This window comes from Schistocerca serialis, chromosome 7, assembly GCF_023864345.2.
Source record: "Schistocerca serialis cubense isolate TAMUIC-IGC-003099 chromosome 7, iqSchSeri2.2, whole genome shotgun sequence".
Taxonomy (NCBI): Eukaryota; Metazoa; Arthropoda; class Insecta; order Orthoptera; family Acrididae; genus Schistocerca; species Schistocerca serialis.
The window spans coordinates 123,331,688-123,355,771 of record NC_064644.1 but is presented as its reverse complement, the minus strand read 5'-3'; the positions used below and the strand labels follow the sequence as shown (position 1 = coordinate 123,355,771).

The 24,084-nt window shown below is 44.1% G+C and overlaps 1 protein-coding gene across 6 annotated transcripts in view; it reads left to right on the top strand.

Moving 5' to 3' along the window:
- LOC126412101 (transcriptional enhancer factor TEF-1) overlaps nucleotides 1-24,084 on the top strand; it is an 802,315-nt gene that overhangs the window by 405,058 nt on the left and 373,173 nt on the right. The gene's annotated exons all lie outside the window — the stretch shown is intronic.

The following is a 24,084-nucleotide window of genomic DNA, read 5'->3' as shown; positions in this document are numbered from 1 at the left end:
TTATTGAAGACTGCTTATTTGCTTATTTTCCTTACTTCTTGTTTAAAGTTTCACTGTTCTGTTCCCTTTCCTTTATTTTCCGATTCTTCTTTTCCCCACATTATTTCTTCATCCAGTCCTCTCCATTCTGGTCAGTTAGCTATGAACTATGTTCAGTTTTCTGTGCTGTATTCTGCCTTCTTTCGAATTGTCGTTTCTCCGTATCGCGCGCACATCCATTTTATCCAACATACTTCCTGCTATGCAATTTCTTTCGTTATCTTTCCAATTCGTTAGTTTCCATCCCGAATCCCTTCAACATCGTATTTCTGATCGTAGTCCTGTCTTCAGTGACTTCTGCACTACTCTTTACATATTCCAATTTATCCTACAGTCTTAGCTACAACTGTACCGGTATTCTACTGTCATAGATAACAGAGCGATTTTGGCGTATAACTTTCGACTCGGTCTTTTCGCATCTAGGTCTACTAGCAAGACTAATACATTTATCCATCATCCCTGAAAGTTTGTAACATCACGAAATCATCCTGTACATTAAATTCATTCTGATTACTGCGTGGTAGTCTCCAAATACATTACTGTATTATTATAATCTGTAATGAAATATGTTAGTGCGAGAACGCCGCTAATTTTACACATACAAAGTAGAGACTTTTGAATCTCCTTTAGTCAGAATGATCGAAACCTGGAGGTATCCTTTAGCATAGAAAAATTTCGCAGTATATGTGCTACATATTTAACGTATTATGTTCAAGACAATAATATGGTCTTTAAAAAGTCTACATTTCGATTCATGACTATACGTAGTTTCCTAAAAGTTGCCGAAAAAAAAATTGAGAACAGTAATGTCTACACTGCAATATGTTTTATTAATAAGAACGTGTCCGCTTACAGTCCCGTTACAACTAAACCAAACTGAAAGTTAATATACACTTTCGCACCTTTTGCTGCCAGTATGCACATCCAAACCTTACGTACCACAGAAAATATTTCTGCCACAACTCTATTTTATTTCGCTGAAAATATGGAAGATCATATCCCAGGCTACACTCACAGCGGACTCTATTGTGGCGGCTGTGTTTAGCTGGTTTGCAGCTACATTCGAAACAGTATCATAGCACATCCCATGTGACTGGTAAAGTACCGATATAAGTGGCAGTTTTACTTTTGTGGGATGAGAACAGTCGAAGGGCACTAAACTCGCATCCCCATTTCTATCCGAGAAACAACTCTTCCATCACCAGTATTAATTTCACAGGAACGCTGCTTTGTGGTTGTCATATGCAGACACTCCCAGTGGAACCAACAGACTTTAAACATGGTATTGTGCAGCCGTGATTTAATGCGGTAAGGCAGACGGGGAGGGCTTCTTCCGATAGCCGCAGTTGCGCGTGTTAGATATCTAACCCGGCGGCCAGTCTGCTATAAATCTACGCTCAGCTCTTAAGAGGATTACAGAGCGCCGCAGCCGAGGAACGCCTCCAAATTAGCGATGAGTCAAACTTGTAAGTTTACCTGCAATCGTAAGCCCATCGGCGTCTGCGTTTCTCCGCAGAGCATTTAGAGGGAGACAGACGGAGACAAAAGGGGTTTCCGATTGCTCTGGATCCACAGCCGGCACGGCCACACACACACACACACACACACACACACACACACACACCGCCGGCCTCGCTTTCACTCGCGAGACAGACTTCAACTTTTCGCTACTGAAAGTCAATAATAAAAGCCCCGGACTTAATGTAACTACACTCAGGATGATTCTTATAACCGACTACGTTAATGGAAAATGTTCACCGCCAGTAGTTCGTAAACCACTGTCAACTGGCTACCAGCAACTTTCGCTAGTAATCTCCGTAACAGCTATACAGAAATACAGTTGTAAGTCAGTTGACGAAGATTATCCCCCCCCCCCCCCAAAAAAAAAAAAAAAAAAAAAAAAAAGAAAATCCAGTTCCCACATATTCAAATAGAACTTAATGGCTGCGTTTACTTAGTCAACTATATGTTTTATCCATCCACTTCGAGCTAGTTACTGGGTCATGATTCTATTAAGTCCTATGCTTACTCAGCACGGCCACGTTTATGAAACCGCAACACTAGCGTAGATAAACGTAAAAGATTAAAGAGAATTCTACCCTGCGTACTGGAATTTCGCTTATGTTTTCTGTATTGAAAAACTAACGATGTTGATTACAAAGGAGTACTGACCAGCTACTTCAGAAATGCAATTCAAATCACGGCCTCTGCCTGCCCCCCCCCCCCCCCCCCCCCCTCGCCCCGTTCAGAAGTCATGACTCCTACAACCTTTCTGCTCACACTAATAGAATTACCCCACAAAGCGCAGTTTCCTACCAGGACCTCTCAGAAGCTTCTTCCTAGCTGGTGCTGGAAAACAACAGCCGACATGGGGAAATCAAAAGACCTTAAGCCACTTAGTAGGTCAAGAATTTCGGCCCCAGACCACAGTCTAACTAGGGAGATTACGAAAAGATCCACCAATACTCTTCAGACTCGGGCAAAAAACTCTGTCTTTGGATACTGCAAGTAGGATGTGTAACTCACAACACGCAAGGACGCAGCCCACTGGCGCGGTCAGCGCCCCTACCCCCCCCCCCCCCCCCCTCCGTGACACAAACTCTAGGATGATGATGCTCAAGAGGGGCAACCTGCAGTAAACGATTCCTGTTAGGATGTGGTGCGAAAAAGCTCATATGGATATATGGCCGCGGATGCGTTCCAAGAGGGGAGCACCCACTGGAAGGTGGAAATGAAAGATCTTTGACAGTGTAGGTTTCAGTGATTGGTAGCGCACATGAGAACACACGAGGCAAATGAGAATATTCTGTCAGCACTAGTGTATTAACTCGATATATTGAGAAGGGCTCCTTTAGTGGAATGGGTAACCACGAAAGGCGGGTGCGGCCGGTACATACACATGGTTTGGGGGAACAAGTGTTGAGCACTCTAGGGTATGCCCCTAGCAACAGCACCAGGCAGCTGGCCTGCCAGCACGGGGTAAGCCAGACGACCGTATGCAACATTCTCCATAACTGCCATTATCCGTATCACTTCAACATGCGCAGATCTTATTAACTACGGACTTTCGTGCTCGGTGACGGTTTTGTCACCGGTTCGTCACACAGACCACCAAGGTGCTGCGGTTTCAGTCATCCATCCTATTCAGAGATGAGGCTGCCTTTGCAAGGAGTGGTATGGTCAACCCTCACAACATCCGATTGTGGGCTTCGGAGAATTCGTATGATATGGTAGCAGCGAACCATCAGCACCGGATTTAGCTTCACTGTGTGGCTGGGGATTGTTGGCGACCACCTCAGGGGACCAGTCACCCTTCCACAACGTCTCACAGGCGAGGCATATCTGCACTTCCTGCGGGGAGGCCCAGCCTCCTCTGCTGGAAGACGTGCCTTTGATTGTACGAAGAGTAATGTTTTTTTTTTTTTTTTGTGAGGAGACATCTCGACAACTTCTACCCTGGCCGAAGGAGCAGATGAAGTGCTCCTGTTGCGTGGACCACCTGGTCGCCAGACTAGTACTAGTGGGGCACCTGAAAGAAGTCATGCATTTGGAGCCCATCATGAACGTGCAGACATTGGAACAACACGATCGTGCTGACGCCATTCGATTGCAGGATTGCATGTTTGAATGTGAGCGTCAGTCGCTACTGCGTCGTGTTTGCGCGTGCTTAGTGGCCCGGTGGGGCCACGTCTAACTCCTTGTCTAACGATTGTCTCTTCATATCATGTCTTGTACTGCATTGTACTGTAAATAAACAGCCTGTTCCATAAACACCATGCATTTTCGCCCATGTGGCCATACGACAATTTTTTTTCGTTTCCTGCTGCTTGTCCTCATTTAGCAAAATTACCATATATTTTTTGCTGTCTGGGATAGTAGAAAAATTAAAAATAGTTCATTCGCCTAGTTCCTCCCAAGATTTGGAAGGGATTATCCTTTGTTATCAGCAGAACGCCGGATCTCGAAACGCCATCCCAGTTATTGGCAACTGAGAACCCTTTTGCAACACACACAATTTGTTGGAATTTAGCTTGGTTTGGGAAACGTAAGTTAAAGAGAAAAAGAAGGCCAACACTTTAGATATATTTAAGCCTTAACATATTTTTAGAGGATACATTCAAACAGTGTGGCTTGATTGAACATTGGTAAAGTGCTACAGTATGGTTCCAAAGGACTGTGGTCAATCCTAGGGTTTTCATCTGTCGCCTATCACGTCTTACAGTGTTTGTTGGTGTGAAAAATGTGGAATTTCAGTGTAGTTCGGGGGCACACGTTAAACTGTGTGTGTGTGTGTGTGTGTGTGTGTGTGTGTGTGTGTGTGTGTGTGTGTGTGTGTATCTGCAACTGAGTGTGTCAGTTCAAAGGTAGGAGGAAGGCAAGGACAAAATTTGTAACTACTGTGGTCGATCGCGTGATATCTTTCTCTCTTTTTAACTACAAGTTTCGGGAGAGATACATAAATATAACCAGGAAAATAGTGAAAGAGAATGGGTACGGGAAGGGTGTTGTAGAACGATCGATGCGCGAAAAAGGAAAGAAAAGAGAGGGCTGACTAGGAGGTGGTGGTTGTGATTGTGCTGTAGTACGGAAAAATTTCACAAAAAGTGTTTCACCCTCTACAAGGTGTGTGAGAAAAGTAACAAGACCGATTTTGTATCTACCGAAGTTTTTATTTTTTTCAGTCACCAATGATATCCCCCTTCAAAGTAGTCCCTTCGGCAGTTACATGACGACGGAGTCGATGTTCCCAGACGTGGTAGCAGCGCTGAAACGCTTCAGCTGGTAGGGCCTTTAACGTGTCGATCACATTCTTTTGAATGTTCTCCAGTTCCAAAATGACGTCCTTTTAAGACAGTTTTCGATTCTGGAAAAGAAAAAAATCAAGGACTCAGATCGGGTGAATAGGAGGGGGCTACGGAACAACAGGAATGCCTTTTGAGGCCAAAAATCACGTGATGGAAGTATCCGTTTGACGTGAGGCATTGTAATGACGCTGCATTCACTTGCCTGCAATTTCCGTTCTCACTCGATTCACCCTTTTCGGAAGCCTTTCAAGGATATCTTAGTAAAACGTTTGGTTGACAGTTTGTCCCAAAGGAACAAATTCTTTATGCCCGATAGGTCTACTGTCAAATAAGCAAATCAGCGCTCTTAAAAATCACGTGATGACTATACGGAGCTGTTACTCGGACCGAGCATCTGGAAGGGATGAACACACCGGTCTACACAATTAGACCAAAACAGCGTTGCCAGATTTATCGCAGTGTTATCAGTCTCATTACGTTTCTCACACACCTCGTATGTCAAAGTAGCTTTTCGTAGTAACAATCCCGTTACATCAGTTCGGCATGACGTTAGGGTTGAAGAGGAATAACGTGTTCAAGTGTGGGATATATGAAATAAAATCTTCGGATTGTGAAGACAGATACATGGGGAAGGATGGAAAGACATTCTTAAAAAGATACATTGAGCACAGAGATGCATACCGCTTTGCGAATTGCTACTAGTGATTGTGTACAAACAAAAGCATGTGACGGGACAGCGATTCAAAAATAGCGAAGAAGATATAACCGTTTTAAATTTGGAGCACAAAGGAAGGAAGATGGACAATTTGGAAGAATTAGAAATCATGATTCTTATGAGAATATTTGACGTCGTTCCGAGTGAAAAATTTGTAAGTGAAGGCGATCAATTTCTAAACTGTTTTACGAACGTTTTCTTCTGTGTTAGGTTCATTGGTTGAAGGTCGATGACCTATGGCTCTAGAAGACGGACAAGGTATAGTAGTGCATATGGAGTGCTAAAATTGTGCCAGTCGACGGAACAATGATATATCGAGCAGGCGCTATATGCTGTGGGGTCATCCCGAGCGGCGGTTGAAAGACCTGTATTGCCTGCTTGTCACTGGCGTGCTGACTTTAGCCGATGTTCTGCAGTAAAACATGGCGTGACTATTTCAGTGTGGATACGAGAACATTCAATGTTTGTGGACAGCTGACTATGGTATGATAATGGATAGACTGTAGTGGGGAAAAAACTGTTGCACTGAACATGAAGATGGGTGCTTGTTCTCTCTAAGCCCGTAGATGAAGAGGAATACCAATATCACTTGGTGGAACGCAGTAATAAAAGATGATAGTAACGTGTAAAAGCTCTTGCCTCAAGTCGGTAAAAATTAACAACGTTAAAATAAAATGGCATGCCACCTCCAGTGAGACCATGCTTAGTAAAGCACTGTGATGTTGAAAATAACTTTCGGGCTCATGGACTGTTACGTGCAGGACCCGAAGAAATGTAAAGAGGTCCACATATGCATGGCTGCCGGTCTCCTGGTTTCCAACACGGGCAAGATAGTAGTCGTTTACTAGTAGCACCATTATTGATTTTTTTGGTGTACTTGAATTTACTTACTTAATTTTTAATAATATTTTTCTTAGCGGTATTAACTTACAAGTATCAGAAACACGCAACATGTTGAAGCCATGTTGAAAATCTGTGGACCAAGAAGGGTCTCTTTCTGAGGACCAGTAGATAAGAGGTCGGCACACACTAAGCAGACAACTTACAGGAAGTCACATTTTACTGAAAATTTAATTATATAATTAGAAAAACATTGCATGCAAAAGCTCTAAAGCAGACAGTTCTAAGCTACACGCTGCGATCAAAAGTATCAGGACACCTGGCTGAAACTGACGTAAAAGTTCGTGGTGTTCTCAATCGGTAATGCTGGAATTCTACATGGTGTTGGCCCACCCTTCGCCTTGATGACAGCTTCCACTCTCGCACGCATACCTTCAATCAAGCGCTGGGAGGTTTCTTGGGGAATGGCAACCCATTCTTCACGGAGTGGTGCACTGAGGAGAGGTATCGATGTCTGTCGGTGAGGCCTGGCGCGAAGTCGGCATTCCAAAACATCTCAGAGGTGTTCTTTAGGATTCAGGTTAGGACTTGGTGCAGCCCAGTCCATTACAGGGATTATATTGTCGTGTAACCACTCCGCCACAGGCCGTGCATTATGAACAGGTGCTCGATCGTGTTGAAAGATGCAATCGCCATCCCCGAATTGCTCTTCAACAATGGGAAGCAAGAAGGTGTTTAAAACATCAATGTAGGCATGTGCTGTGTTAGTGCCACGCAAAACAACAAGGGGTGCAAGCCCCCTCCCTGAAAAAAATGACCACACCACCCACCTCCTCCTCCGAATTTTATTGTTGGCACTACACACGCCGGCATATAACGTTCAACGGGCATTCGCATACCCACACCCTGCCATCGGATCGCCACATTGTGTACCGTGATTAGTCACTCCACACAACGTTTTTCTACTGTTCAGTCGTCCTAAGTTTACGCTCCTTACAACGAGCGAGACATCGTTTGGCATTTACCGACGTGATGTGTGGATTATGAGCAGCCGCTCGACCATGACATCAAAGTTTTTTCATCTCCTGCCTAACTGTCATGGTACTTGCAGTGGAAATCTCGCATACAGACGTATGACACAAGTGACATCCAGTCACCTGACCGCGTTCGAAGTCCGTAAGTTCTGCGGAGCGCCCCATTCTGCTCTCTAATGATGTCTAGTGACTACTGAGGTCGCTGATATTAAGTACATGGCAGAAGCTCGCAGCACAATTCACCTAATATGAAAAACGTAGGTTTTTGGGGGTGTCCGGATACTTTTGATCACGTAGTGGATATACCATATTACTAGTAGTATGCTTCGTAGAAGTTTTTACTGTAATAATAAATTCAGTTCAGTCCAGTAAGGTTCTCAAATTATGTCACAGTGTGTAACTAGATTGAGGTTCACACCCAAAGAAAGTCTGAGTTAGACCCGCCTTTTCCCGTATTCATCTGTTCTGGAACTACTTCGTGGATATGATTCGTAAAATATGAGTGGTGAAACAAGAAGCGCTGATCGGTCTCCATGATTTCAACGACACCAGTCAGCTTGACCGATAAGGCTCACAGAAATCCTATTCATCTTTCATCTCGGGTGTTCTGTCTCCTTGACTTGAAACTTGGACTCTCGCTGCAAATAGATTGTCGGCACGAACCTCTCCAGCTTGACGGTGAATGTCGCGTGTTCTCACTTTGTTTGCTCCTAGAGACCGGATCAAAGACTGCGATTCACAAATGAGACCGTTGTAATTTCATCAAACCGGTCATTCGTGAAACCAAGGAACTGGTTCATACTGAGGTACAACGCCGCACGAAGAAACGGACAGACAGCTGATTCAGGCTGACTCTCAATGGAGACCATTCAAATCTCTAATTCTGCACATGACGTCAATAGAGTCTATTTCCAGCCAAACTCGGTGAAAGGCCGCTCCTGATATTTCTGCTGCGGCATTACTTTCTCGATGACTCACGTCTGACATAAATCACGTGGCTTTCATTAGAGCTTAGTGTCTGAAATTGATTTCACACGTAAACGCGTCTATCACCTAACAGGAACGCGCGCAAAAGAAGGGGGGTCGTACAGGGAACGTAAGATGGAAAGCCATTATTTTCCGTGATAAGCGTACGATCCAGCATTTTGTTCCGGACACTTCTTGTTCGAAGATGACTTAGTCTATTTGTGTTTTTGATTTGCTACTGTAGTCAACATCATTATAATGAAGTTACACCAGAATTGCTTGCCTCAAAAATCTGATGACACCCATTACCACAGATCTACAGCGACATCCAAACTTTGCAATCCACGGAAGTGCGTGGCAGAGAATTCTTCGAACTGTACTAGTTATTAGGGCCCATTCCTGTTCTATTCACGTAAGGAGGGTGGGAAGAATGACTGTTTAAACGCCTCTGTGCCCTATTTAATTGATCTAGTGCTCACGGGATACCGCCGGAGCGATACATGGGGGATTGTAGTATATTTCTACATTCAGCATGTAAAGCTGGTTTTTGAAACTTTTTAAGTAGGTTTTTTTAGATTGTTTGCTTTTATCTTCGAGTTTGTGCCATTTCAGTTCGTTCAGCTTTCTGAGGCACTCTTTCACGGGTCAGACAAACCTGTGACAATTAGTGAGCTGCCTTTCTCTGTATACAATCTTATGCGCTGTTAGTACTATGTGATACGTGTCCCACGCACATGTTCAGTATTCTGAGGTGCACGAGTGACTTGTGAACATCCTGCTTTGTAGGTTGATTGCGTTCCCTTGTATTCTGCCAGTAAACGGATCTCTACCACCCGCTTTACCCACCACAATAAGCCTATGTGACCATTCCATTTCATATCCCTGCAAAGTGTTACACCGAGGTATTTTTGCTAGCTGTTTGATTGCGACGGGGATTCATTGATGTTATAGGATATTACGTTTTTTCGTCTTGTGAAGTGCACAATTTTAAATTTCTGAATATTTAAAGTAAGTTGCCGATCTTTGAACCAACGTGAAATCGTATCAAGATGTGACTGAATATTTATGCAGCTTCTTTCGGGCAATACTTCTTTATAAATAACTGCATCTGCAAAAAGTTTGACACTGCTGTCAGTATTGTACGCAAGATCATTAATATAGAACACGAACAGCAAGGGTCCGAACACACTTCCTTGGAGCACCCCCGTAGTTACTTTTGCATCCATAACAGCCGGCCGGTGTGGCCGTGCGGTTCTAAGCGCGTCAGTTTGGAACCGCGTGACCGCTACGGTTGCAGGTTCGAATCCTGCCTCGGGCATGGATGTGTGTGATGTCCTTAGGTTAGTTAGGTTTAAGTAGTTCTAAGTTCTAGGGGACTGATGACCTCAGTAATTAAGTCCCATAGTGCTCAGAGCCATTTGAACCATAACAACATACTGCATCCTCCCTACCAAAAAATCCTCAAGCCATAACCATCAGCACTATATCTCCTCTTTCTTCATATGAGCTCCGTCATTAATCATCTCTGTATCGGCGAGACATAAAACTGTAAACGCTCTGTTTTACCATTTTCGGCTAGTTACAGAATGATCTTGTATGTCGTAAATGTTTTGATTCCAGTTTCTCTTTATTTCAGTGCATTATGTTGTGGTAGTCAGCGGTAGGCAGCACTTACATTTGATAATATACACTTTAAGATTCTACCAAGGGAAGCACATGACCTCGTCGCTCAGAATTGCACAAAAATGTGCATATAGATTAAATGTTGCTCAACCCAAAATTAGTGATACATTTTCATGAAAAACTGCGCGCTTCACCATGAGATCACCTATTCGAGGTCAAAGAGAGGATCTTTGGTGACGGGACATCTGTCGTAGCATTGTACTAACTTTTGAATACCTTCGTCATACAAGGCAGCCGCTTGTGTGTTCCACTAATTCTGTACGCTGGTCTATAGCTTGTTGTCTGTGCCAAAATGTTGTACTCGTAGTAATAGCCAGCGGTCCACGTGAAAGTCAGGGGCAGCCAATTACGGGCTGTACTGTGGGTGACCAAACACTTCCCACCGAAAACGTTGCAGGAGCATCATTGCCCCTGCAGAGTGCGTCCGAGAATTGTCATGAAGGAAAGACACGACTGTTGAGTTATGTGGGTTGCTTGAAATCAGGTTAAATCTCTCACCAGGCTCTCATACTCCGCGGGAGACAATGTTTTCTAAGCATTTTTAGATGTTCACTTTGCGCTCAGAACTGAAAAGAGCGATGTGACGCGATCGACGGGCATACTAGAGACATTGTCAAATACATCTGTGCGAAGCTTTATCGAACTTGCGTTACGGATACCATTTCGCGCACGATCGGACCCTACTTTCCGAATAGTCCTTGTATGTTTGTTTTCTTAAGATGATTACAAGAAACTGTTTCTACTGTCCCGATAACGTTGCACAGCTATTCAGTCTTCAAAGTGTAGGTGTGGAATTTCAGTGAAGTGGTCAAAGCAAAGTGGAAGAACAGTATCTGAGTAAAACCTCTTTTTCACATTAAAGTCACTTCTGCATTCAAGCTGTCCAGTATCGACATTTGAAAATGATGACATGCTATGCCAGTGTCATCATAACATGCCTTTTGTCAAGCACATTCTAACATTGGCTTGTAATTTAGTCCGAAAAATACAGAGTGAAGTCTCATTATGGAATGACCATCTTGTAACTTTCCTTGTGCTTTTGCACGTCGTTGTCTTACAAAATCAATGATCCTGCGCATGTAGAGCTTACATTGCCTAAAGAAGTACACAGTGTACGTTAAGACCTTGAAATATGTATGCTTTCAGTTCCGTTACCTCGATATTTTATTTCGTCACCTTACCAAAGTTCGTCTCTTGGAGCTTGAATACGTCACTCGCGATAGGACGTGCAGCTATGCGTGTGAATGGCTCATACTATAGTTTTTGGAATGAGCGATTAATATTCAAAGCACATTTTCGTACGGTTTTGAGCGTTCCTGTCCACGCACTCAGTTGTGAGTACCATCAGTGAAGCCAATAGATAATCGCCTTTTTAAATACGAATATCCCACTTGTAAATGATGTGTGCCACTATGAGTTGGCATATTCTCTATAGATCCCAGTCCGAGCTTGTGCTCCCTGTCTATCGCCCTCGACGTCGACAGTAGGTTAAACTTCCATCATTTTTGGAAACGACCCGCAAGGCTGTGGCTAAGCCGCATCTACGCAGTATGCTGGCCCAGCATCGTGTAGCTACAAGAGAGCAGCTGTGTTAAGGAAGTAGGAGACGTGGTACAGGTGAAGTGGAACTGAGGGAGTTTTATCTGGATAGCTCGGTCAGTAAGAGCACTGCCCGCGAATGGCACTTCTCTGGGTTCGATTGCAGGGCCGGTAAACAGTTTTAAAGAGTATGCAATGTTAGTTAGTGCCACGTTCTTGTTACTGTTCAAGGTGGGAAAGAAGTTACAGGGTGAAAACGAAGTGGCTGTGCGTACCTTATCCTTTCGAGAAGTGCCAAGAACGTACCGAGCTTAGTGTCCCTCATCGACGGTTTCTTGGAATAGTGTCAATGTCCTCATTCATTTACATTGCGGAGTTAAAAACACGCACATATACATCCGCCCAGTGCCCCCCCTCCCCCCCCCCACCCCCCCGATACAGTCCCCTGGACCCCCATTCCAAAGGTCCCCCTTCTCCAGTAATTTTCAGCGATCAATATTTAACTTGTACTCTGCTGTATTGTTGTTGTGTCCGCCAGAAGACACGAAAGAGACCCATACACAGAGGCGTCACCACAGCGCAAGGCTGGGCTCCAAAGAGACGCAAAATAGTTCTGGTCTGATACCTTATAACGTTCACGCAACAAAGACTACGTTTTGTTTTCGCCATACGTCACTAAAGTAATTCCGAAGTGGACATTCATCGACCAAACGCAAATATAAGCTTCAACACGGCTCCTTTGTCGGATCAGCGACAGTATTCGGAGAATCAACAGTGCCGCAACACTGCATCAGGATCCTGTCTATAGACGCCGCCCAGAAGTTCCGAACTTAAATCATCGTCCACTGGATTCAGGACTAGTCCACTGTTCAAAGATTGATCTGCGCAAGAGAACATTTAACAACACTCCAGTGCGCCAGCTTAATACTTTTTAAGTAGCGTGATTTGTCTATCTATAAATTATTGGAAATTGTTAAAAATTTATGTTGTGTTCAGTTTTGTCGTAGTTCGCCACAATTTACTTGGCCTTCTGACGAGGCTATTTAGTTGCTACGTGCAAGCAAGCCACCTCCATAACTAATTACTTAGGGTGGTAGGAATTCATGTCATACTTTTGTTGGACGCCAAGAGCATTTGGTGAACACTACAACGATAATAAAGTGCAGCTTTAAAGAAAACTTCAACATTTTGATCCATTTGTTTCTGGCCTCAAAAGCCGTTTCAACAGAATTTAGAAGTGTCGTTATTGTTTAACTCCTGTCTCAGCAGCTCCTGTATACAATAAAATCGTATGTCGTGGAACGCTTTGTTCTTGAGGCTGCCATAAGCAGACCGATAGGGAAAAAAAGGACTGTTCCAAATTTCGTGTAAATGATGAACGAACTCCTGTACGGTATCATTCCTTAAAGTTTCTTCAGACAATATTTAAATCTGAAACTACTGCGAAGAATGAAAACTGCTGTTTTCCCTAACACGCTGGTGTAGGAGGAATTAAGGTCTTAATCGTTTACTAAGCCGTATTTTTTTATGTGCTTTCCTCTGCTGTTGACACTTACTTATAATGGAGTAACAAAAATACTCCGGTCTGCAGAGAGCGCTCGAGTTACATGTGTCGTTGTCAGTTCCAAGAGGCGCTTACTCGTGGCACAATCCGTGCTTTTAATTTCGGAGGTGACGGGCTGCGGTTATTTGTGGCTGCTCTGCGCATCCAATCAAGGCTCTACTCTGAAATAAACGCAACAGTACGCTAGAGTTTCGTTACTGCTCAACGATATGCTCTTAATAAGCACCACCAGATATGTAACCATGAGGTTTAACGCGAAACTATTCTGAGGAACACATAGCATGTGGGATGCTGAAGATTATGAAGATGACATATTGGCTCACATTCTAATTTGTGCACTATCAACACGAGCTATATTCATATGGACAACAGTTCGTCACAACCGCAACGGTCGGTCTCTCTCTCTCTCTCTCTCTCTCTCTCTCTCTCTCTCTCACACACACACACACACACACAAACACACACACACACACACACACACACACACACACACACACACACGCGCTCCCTGAGGTACTATGATTTTCTCTGCATTCAAATAAATTGAGATAGTATCGTTGACGAGTACCGAAAAGGGCAACGAAGCACAAAAAGAATGCGCGAGAAAGTCAACTATAAGTGTCGATTAGACAGTCAGTGAGCGAGCACCTCGAGTTCCTGCTCCTAATAAGGCCAGTACACCGTTCGTTTGTTACATCTTTGTACGAGCTTCAAACAGAAGCGACTTTAGTAATGATTAGGAACTGTGACTTCCGTGAGCAGATGCGAGCTGAGTTAGCAACTTTAGCTCACAGCCCCAGGCGATGCTGGCTTCCGTCACACAGCTTGAGGCTGCTGCCAAGGGGCATCACTGTGGGCGGTCGGACGCAGGGACGCGAGGGACGTCGAGCACGTCCCACGTGTCCCCTCACTACTGTGGCCGCCCCGTGTACTGCCTACATTGAGGCTGACAATTCACCCGTGGTCGAGTGAGAGACCATTCCAAAGTCAGGCGGTGAAAGACTTTCCGAGGGGCCAATCGTAGGGTCTCCCCAGTTCGGTTGACGAACAGGTTTCAGACGTTGTCTGTGGCTGACAAAGTCTCTGAGCCGGATGCAGTCGTCCGCCCTGTTTTAGAGGAAGCTTCTCGGCCCGCAAGGTCTGGGCATTCACAGAGGGTCAGTTTGCTGGTAGTTGGGAGCTCCAACGTTAGGCACGTAGTGGGGTCACTTAGGAACATGGCTGCCAAGGAGGGGGAAGGAATCCAGTGTACACCCCGTGTGCATACCGGGGGAAGTCATTCCGGATGTGGAAAGGGTACTTCCGGATGCCGTGAAGAGTACAGGGTGCAGTCAGCTGCAGGTGGTGGCCCATGTCGGTACCAATGACGTGTGTTGCTTTGGATCGGAAGAGATTTTCTCTGGTTTCGGGCGGCTAGCGGAAATGGTAAAGACTTCCGGTCTTGCTTGCGAGATTAAGGTACTCACCATCTGCAGCTTCGTCGATAGAACTGACAGTTGTCCTTGGGTGCACAGCCGAGTGGAGGGTCTGAATCAGAGCCCCAGGAGGTTCTGTGTATGTGTAGGCTGCAGACTTCTTCACTTGCGCCATCTGGTGGTGGGTTTCCGGGTTCCACTTAATAGGTCAGGAGTCCACTACACACATGAAGCGGCTACACGGGTAGCGGGGGCTGTGTGGAAGGGACTGGGCGGTTTTTTTAGGTTAGAGGGTCTCAGGAAACCACAGAAAGGGCGTCCGCCTAAAAGGGGGCAGGTAAGATAGTTGTAGAAACGATCGGTATTTTGGTTGTATATTCTCTTAGCTGTGTTGGGAAAGGACCAGAGCTCCATGCCCTAATACAGAGAACTGAAGCTCAAATAGTTATTGGTACGGGAAGCTGGCTAAAGCCAGAAATAAGTTCAGCGTAATTTTTTTCAAGCGACCTAACAGTGTTCAAAAGGATAGATTAAATACAGTTGGTGGAGTGTTTATTACTGTCGGTCAGAAGTAGTTTACCTTGTAGTGATATAGAAGTAGATATGGCTGTGAGCACTATGGGACTTAACATCTGAGGTCATCAGTCCCCTAGAACTTAGAACTACTTAAACCTAACTAACCTAAGGACATCACACACATCCATGACCGAGGCAGGATTCGAACCTGCGACCGTAGCAGTCGCGCGGTTCCGGACTGAAGCGCCTAGAACCGCACGGCCACCACGACCGGCTATAGAAGTAGATAGTATCTTCGAAATAGTATGGGTAAAAGTTAAACTTGATAATCGGACTAAACTATTAATTGGGTCGTTTAACCCCCCCACCCCCACCCCCACCCCCCCCACTCCCCCGACTCAGAAGATAAAGTTACTGAACAGCTCAAAGAAAACTTTAGTATCATTTCAAATAGGTAGCCTACACCACTCATACAATTATAGCCGGTGGTGACTTCAATCTACCCTCGATATATTGGAAAAATTATACGTTTAAAGTGGCAGGCATAAAACGTCATCCGAAATCGTACAGAATGCTTTCTCAGAAAATTATTTTGAGCCCATTCGAAACGTAAGTGGTTGCGAAAGCATACCTGACCTCTTAGCATCAAATAATCCTGGACAAATAGAGAGTATCGTGACGGTTACAGGGATTAGCGACCACAAGGCAGTTGCTGCTAGACTGAATACCGTAACACCCTCAACCATCAAAAAGAAACGCAAACTACATCTATTTAAAAAAGCTGATAAAAAGCTCTTAACGTCTTCTTAAGATACAGTCTCCACTCCTTCCGCTCTGATCATGTAAGCGTAGGAAAGATGTGGTATGATTTCAAAGAGATAGTATCGTCGGCTATTGAGAGATATATACCACATAAATTAAAAAGTGATGGTACTGATCCTCCATGGTACACAAAACTGGTCAGATCGCTGTTGCAGAAGCAACGAAAAATGCTCGTCAAATTTAAAAGAACGCAAAAACCTCAAGCTTGTAGGAGTTTTGCAGAAGCTCGAAATGTAGCCCGTACTTCAATGCGAGATGCTTTTAATGATCTTCACAACGAATCTCTGTCTCGGAATTTGGCAGAAAACCCAAAGAGATTCTGGTCATATATAAAGCACATCAGTGGCAAGCCGCAAGACACTAACAACAGACTTTTTCGATGAAAGAACGTAATTTTCAAGGACCATCGATAGGTGTTAAAACAAGAAATGCTGTGATTTTTGGAACAATGTAAGTGAAGACACTATACGTTAGTTTTGGGCCGATGATGTGATTTTTGACAAGCTAATGGCAATCTTCCTCAGTGCCTCGCTTAATAAACAACTGTTTCAGAGTTCTGTGTTTTGGGAAAAGAAGCCAATTTTAAGATGCCAAGAAGAGAGATGTAGGTTTCCCTCAAATTTCATGACTCATGAGGCTTCACTGACAAGCCGGGCGAAAGTAAATCGCTGCGTTTTCAGCGTAATTCTATTTGCATACTAACTAAAGCAGAGGAGACAGATCTTCCTAAATGGTCACCATGCAAATGTGGCCACAGCGGGGCTCCACTTGGTATTTACAAAAACTGTGAGCTTCAGTTTAGAATGGCACTTCCCTTCCAACGCTCAACATTTCCCCTACAGCGCCTGCTCATACCCCCACCACTGCCTGTCGCCCCCACGTGTGCCCTCCCAAATGTGCATCTACTGGCCACATTATTCTGCGCAGACACTATGCATGGCGTTTAGGAACATATTGATAAACATCCAGTCACATGCGTGATGATTGGTTAGTAGACATACAGAAATGCTACACTTGAAGTTTCTGCAAAAACGATATGGAATTTATTGACGTCCGTATCTTTTATCAAACATCAACTCCACCTAACTAATGGCCCCCATGCCCTGCTATAAGTTTGTACACACACACACACACACACACACACACACACACACACACACACACACACACACACGTCGAGAGAAACCGGGAAATGAGCAACAAAATTCCACGCCTTCACAACGAAACGCATTTTCAGTTCTGTCTTCCTCTGAGAACCAACGTCGTTGTTCACGAAATATCACTTTGTAAGCTCCAAAGCATGTCGACCTTTGTGCCAAATAGCTCGCGAGTTTTTGCTCTGTCTACCAACCTGCGTTACATGTAGCACCTATATATAGTGACTGTTTCACAGTATTAGACCGACACTTAGACTGGTGTGCCTTTTGAATCGGTGGCAATGGAGTGCAGTGCACCCCCAGGGAGTGTTAGCTTACCACTACATGCGTTATCTCTATGGCGCCCTACATCTGCAGCAGCCGACCGACGGACTGACCGATGACCGACCAATTGGACGTAATAGGCATTTTGGCCAACCGTCCGACCAACTTTTTTGTCTGGTGTTCAGTCGTGTGTGACCGCCACTGTCGAATCCCCCGCCACTTCACCAACAAATTGTGCCATGTGTAGCGCTGTTGCGCTAACTTTCCGACTGACGTCTGAAACAAAACACTCCAAATATCTCTAGGAACAGGGAGGCGCTATAATCGCTGACTGAAATCGATCGGGACGTATATAGACTGCACATGAAATTGTTCGATCGATCGGTTGGAGCGTTTGTAGGTATCATATACGGAACAAAGAAATTAGCAACTAATATTGTGCAACAAACACAGATGAACAGAAAGACCGTAAATCACAGCACACTGCACTACACTGCTAGATGGGGTACTGATTCTCAGTCGTCCTGTACGGCTTTAGTATTGAGGTCTTCAGCTTAAAGACAGTCACACAGCTGTACCGAGGTGGTGATGCGCACCCCTTCACCCCACCCCTCTACGCCACGCACCAAAAAGCTACATTTCTGGAATGTCTTCTACACAAATTTATCTCATTCTATAATTTTGTAAGCCGATTTAATAAAAATAAGGCATTTTTTGAAAAATATTATTTAAATCAGCTATATTGGTGAAATGAATCGCATAAAACAAAATAAATACACCATCGTGGTAAGCAAATTAAACATCGTATAAAGTTTCTAAAAAAAAGTCTGTCTTACTGTTTTTGGCAGCTACTGTTCACTGGCGTTAATATGATGATGTATAATAAAAACAGATTTTATTTGTACGTCATAAATTGTTAAGCCTGTGTAAATAATTAACTATAAATAAAAGAAAAAGGCTTGTAATTATTATTTGAGAAAATACCGCTTTCCAGGAATTGTGTTTTTATTATTGCTTTAATTTGAATTTCCATGTTTTGAATGAAACACTCATTGATCGTGTCTTAGAGCGACGTTGGTTTGATAATTTTTCTGTTTCGCAAGCGCGAGTGGCTGGAAAGCTTGCTTTCTCTCACACTCGCTTGCTTGTTTGCTGAAACTACGCTCAAAAGAGCCTGCAGTGACTACAATTGTTATAAATATTCTCAAAGCTATTTCTGTGTTTGGATAAGCATGTCTTAATGCATGCTTTGAGTAAACTCTTAAAGATGTCCAAACTGGAAAACGTGTTTATATTCATTGGCTCTTTTAGTTGCCATTTTTTCACCTAGCTGCTCTGTATCGATAGCTCTGTTATAATTGGCACGAAAATCAATTTCGTATTTTACAAGATGAGATATTGGCCACTCATGTAAGACGTTTCCTGAAAGTAAATAAAGTCAGACGAAATGATGTGAGATTTGTTTCCTATTTCACTTTTTATTTTGGTTTTTAGGCGGTTTCTTACATTCCACTAAGTGAATATCGGGCTGGTACTCGAGTCTCGCCTCAGTCACACGATTCGGAAAACATTTAGAAAACTTTCGTTCACTTTCACATAAATCACACCTTGCACCAACAGTGGGGGCGCACATTCCATCCCTGGGTGTAACGAGATGGTTGCAAGAGGGGCATCCGGCCATCCTTAAACTCACCTCTAAAAATCCGTAACTACCCATGCAGATTCAGCGCTGATGCGGGGCAAAAGCGCCATAAAAAGACGACGACTTAAGTCTTGCTTCCGTCAACCGCAGAAATCTTGAAGAGTCGGAAGCTTTCGATTAAACAAATCACCCGCTCGTGGATATTGCGGATCTTGACAAATTGCCTGCTGGCTTCTGTCTCGAGTTCTTAGAGCGACGTTGGTTTGATAATTTTTCTGTTTCGCAAGCGCGAGTGGCTGGCATTGCTGGTGGCGGACTGGAGTCGATCTCGCGGCTGCAGATTATATGTACCTGCCGCGCGAACATCAGAAGGCTTTTCCGCGGTCATTACCGTTTTGGTACTTCAGATGCTACAAAATTGCAGCGTAGTAACAGCAAGAGCGGACTCAGCGATTCCATATTGGTTTTTTCCTCGACATTTTGGGGAAAAATATTTTATAGTGGTACTTTAGAGGAAACGGAAACTGGGGTAATTTTAGGGAAAAAAAGTTTCAGTACAGGGAAAGTATTCTATCTGCGTAGACTAATGCCAACGCAGTCTCTGATATTTTAGTTCAAACAACAGATACTTGGTTCTCGAGATATTCGTTAGATGGTAGTCTCTGTTCATATCAAATCATTTTGAAATGATTTTGATTTTGTTGTACACCAGTACAGCTGCAACAAATCATTAGTAGGCGCATGAACTTTCTATGATTGTAGCACTAATAACAGTAACATTCCATAATGGTGGATTCCAGTAGAAGATGCAATTGTCTTTTCTACATATAGACCCAGTTACGAGTTAACAGCTGTAGAAACGCAGTTTTCCTGCTGAGCTGAGCGAGCGAAAGAACGAGCGAGCGAGCGAGCGAGCGAGCTCGGCCTACCTTCGTGACGTACGCGCCGCGGCCTGTCGTCTCGTAGGCCTCGATGCGAACATTCCCGGTTTCGACCGTTTGGGATGTCTATCGACTCTCATGGCCATATCGAGTTCCGAGAAGACACAATATTGGATTTCATCGTTTTAGTTAAAGCTTGTATTTGATGGGTTTTGTGTTATAACGTATGTCTTGTGAATATCTGTTGTTTCAAATATTTGAGGCTCTTTCGAATGCGCGTCGGTATTGGTTATAATGCCTGATGTTCATATATGTATTTCTCAACAGTCACACTATAGAGCGAGGTGACTTGGTGGTTAGCACAATGTACTCGCATTCGGGAGGACGACGGTTCAAACCCGCGCCCGGCCATCCTGATTTGAGATTTCCCTCAATGGCTTCAGGCAAATGCCTGGATGGTTCCTTTGAAAGGGGACGGCCGAGTTCCTTCCCCATCCTTTCGTAATCCGATGGGATGCTTGCACCGCTTAATCACTATCAGAATGTAGTCCTCGAAGGTGTTCGGTAAGTTTTTAAACAGATGGAAATCGGGTGGGGCCAAGTAGAGATAGTATGGAGAATGATCGATGACAGTGAACCGAAGGCGTCAGATTGTTGTAAGTTTCGCAGCGATCGTGCGTTGTGTGGCGTTGTCATGTTGAAGGAGAGGGTGCTCCGTGTGTGGGCGAACTTTTCGATGTTTCTCACACACCGACATAGTTGTATTACACATCGCCATGTTACACGCTACAATTCGGAACCCTGTAGCGGTAGAAGGCTGCAAATGTGTAGAAATAAACTATAGTGTGCTAGTAAGGTTTGTTTTATTTGGAAAGTTTTAAAACATTTCACATTAAAAAATTAGGAGCCATTACTTTTCAACGTGCCCTCGTAAATGAAAGGTACTTACAGACCAGCAGTTAAGAGCCTTCGGCACTTGTAAATAACAATCACAGGCAGGGCTTTTGTATACTCACAGTAGCGTTGTGGATAGAAGATGTTAATCAATAATATAGTGAATAAAGCATGAAGAAAGCAAGCGTAGCGCCGATAGAGCAGTTCTTTTTTTTATTTTTCCGGTCAGTCTATTATTTTGATTTGCAAATTAAAAAGTTTAGTTTATGTACTATAATTTTTTGGTATGTACGATAATTTTACGTTCCTGAACACATTATTAATGTTAGTGATCGCCTGTTAGATAGCAGTGCCAATTGAACGAAATGACTCCAGTGTGCGCTTACAGTCGGGGGCCGAGGCCAGCGAAACACTTCTTCTCGCAGGCGGTCAATTTTTGCGCTCCGTCAATGCCTGTGACCTTGGCAGTATATCTCACCATGATATCGGTACAGCCCTGCACACAGATATGTTTTGGCCACAGTGCATTTAGAAGGATTATGGAAAGACCGCCCAATAATCTCCAAGATATCGGAAACCTGGTTTAGCGAATCACAGGCGCTGTCAGGAAATAATATGTTACAATTTTTACTGGTTACTCGAGCTGCTATCCAGTTTCATCGGTTTGTGATGAGGATGGGCAGACTGCATTCGCTGAAGTACGGCTTGTAGTTCGGAGCGCGCGCACTGACTTGGTTGGGGGGACTGGAAGGCGCCGAGTAAGTGTCAAGCTTCCCAGTACTCAGTTCCCAGCCGGCAGGCGCCTGTGCCTGGTGCAGTTGCGATGAGGCGGCCCCAGCCGTGTTCGGCCTTGGCTGCTTTCGAAGAATCGGTCTGCCAGGCCCCGGGGAATTTCCGGCCCTGCGGCCGGCCGGCTTGCGCGCTCGCTCGTTCTCTACACGTGGCTGCTTACACTGGTTTCAAACAAGTGTCTCAAGACCAACGAATTACAGATTTTGGCGGCCGCCGTATCGATACGGAAAATGCAGTAAAGTACACAATCAAAAAACTGAAGTGGATCAGTGTGAAAAATGAGCCTAATAAAGGCAATGTACCTAGAAGTGGGTGACCGAGCGAGATGGCGCTTTGGTAAGACCGTGGACTCGCATTCGGGAGGACGGCGGATTAAATCCTCGTCTGGCCACTCAGATTTAAGCCGACCCCCATACGAGACGAGGAGCTGGTGATGTCACAGCGTGGAATTGCGTGTTCCACGACACAGCGGGGCGCGAAATGAAGACAGCCGAGACAGGTTTTTGCCTCGTGGAGAGGAACATGGCCAGTGATATGTGACATCGTTTTTACCGCTGAATCAGAACTGAGGTGCCACGTATTGTGTTGAGTTAAACTACGTATTTGGTGGGTTTTCTTTTCATAAAGTATATGGTATGAATATAAAATGCTTCAAAGCATCAGTAAATTGAGGATCTCTCTAAAACGCGTCACTGTAGCTACAATTTGTTGTACTAGAGAGAGACAAAACTACATGTAGTCGATGATTGTTGTGCTACGAAAACATACCGTTGCTGTGCTACAACACGATAATTATCTATCAGGAGGGCGACATTTTGATACAAACTGTCATAGTTCAATATCAAATAATGACAGCTATACACACATTTTTTCGGATACTGTACCCCATATACGGAAGTCCAGCTGCTGTGTTGTAGGCGTAGCACGGCTGGTTGCTTCTCGACCTGTGAATCGGAAGGTAGCAGATTCGCGTCTACCCACTTCCATTTCTTTCATGTTTTGTTTTCTAAAATATTTTGGGTCTCTCTTGCTACTCTAATGGAAGTATTACCGGCAGTAATCGATTTTTTTAATTATATATAGTATAGTTGTTGCAGTTCTTGTTGCGAAGGAGAACGACTGTAATGTTTCCCTAGTGGCCAGAAATCTTAAAGTAACAGCCAGTCTATGTCAAAAAGTAAACATAAGCTACACACTACAAGTTCTTGCTGTTATGAAACTTTGTGTAAAATATAAACACCATACCTCCTGTTTTTAATGAACTGCCATATGTTTGTATCTTGAGCGTAAATCTCTCTTTCAGTGATAGTGAGCAGCTTAGAAAAGTTCTCCTCTTTCGTTCAAATGAAATTAAGAAACGAACTAGAATCTTGAAATCTGTTTGTCGAAGGACTTTATTTCAGAGCGATGATAGTCCATGTGATATCGAGAATATGGATTTATGGATGCACAAACTAACACAGACTTTATACTTTAACTACATTAAATTCAAAACCTCAGTTGAGATGAAGATTCAGTTGAGATGAAGATTCAGTTGAGATGAAGATTCAGTTGAGATGAAGATTCAGTTGAGATGAAGATTCAGTGGAGTTAACGAAAATTTATACTAGTATGAATGTCAGACTGTTGTACAGCATTATTCGCTGTTCGATCGCTAATAACGCAAATAACGTTGAGGAGCACGTTCCGTGAGATGCAGCGGGCCGTTTCAGACTGTGCAGCAGCCACGGCGGACACCAGGTGTGCTTCGCGCTGAGCAACGCGTCTCGTGTGACGACGGCGTATTAGGTTTTCCGAGATTTCCCTAAACCACTTAAGACGAATGCCAGGATGAGTTCTTTCTACGTCAACATCTATAATCCGCAAGCCACCTTGCGGCGTGTGGTGGAGGGTACTTCACCATTGTCAGATCCCCCCCTCTTTCCTGTTCCTGTCGCGTATGGTTCGTGGGAAGAACTGTTGCGGTAAGCCTCCGAGTGGGCTCGAATCTCTCTAAACGTATCTTCATGGTTTTTTCGCAAGCTATACGTAGAAGGAAGCAATATACAGGGTGATCCACGAACAAAAACAATTTCAATTATTACAAACAAAGTATGAAAGATATGTCACTGGATAGAGGAAGGTTCAGACTTTCGTGTTCGCTCAGACACTGCGCCTTATACACAAGATGAGCACCATCCGTTGCTCGAGAAAAATTGAAGCACTAGTCCATTTCGTTCCACAAACACCAACAGGTCCCTGTTCACTGAATCGACAGCTTCAGCAATTCGATTTCTCAGCTGTTGGAGAGCAGACAACGACACTCTTATGTGCCCTCCGCCTCCCCCCTCCCCCCCAAAAACAAACAACATCGCAAGTTATGAGGTCTGGTGACCTGCGATACCAAAAACAATGAACAATACCTTGTTGTCCACCTCTTCAAATCTAACTCTGTGGGATGGCTGTGTTAAGATAACGCCATGGGAGAAGGAGAATATTAGTGTTTAACGTCCCGTCGACAACGAGGTCATTAGAGA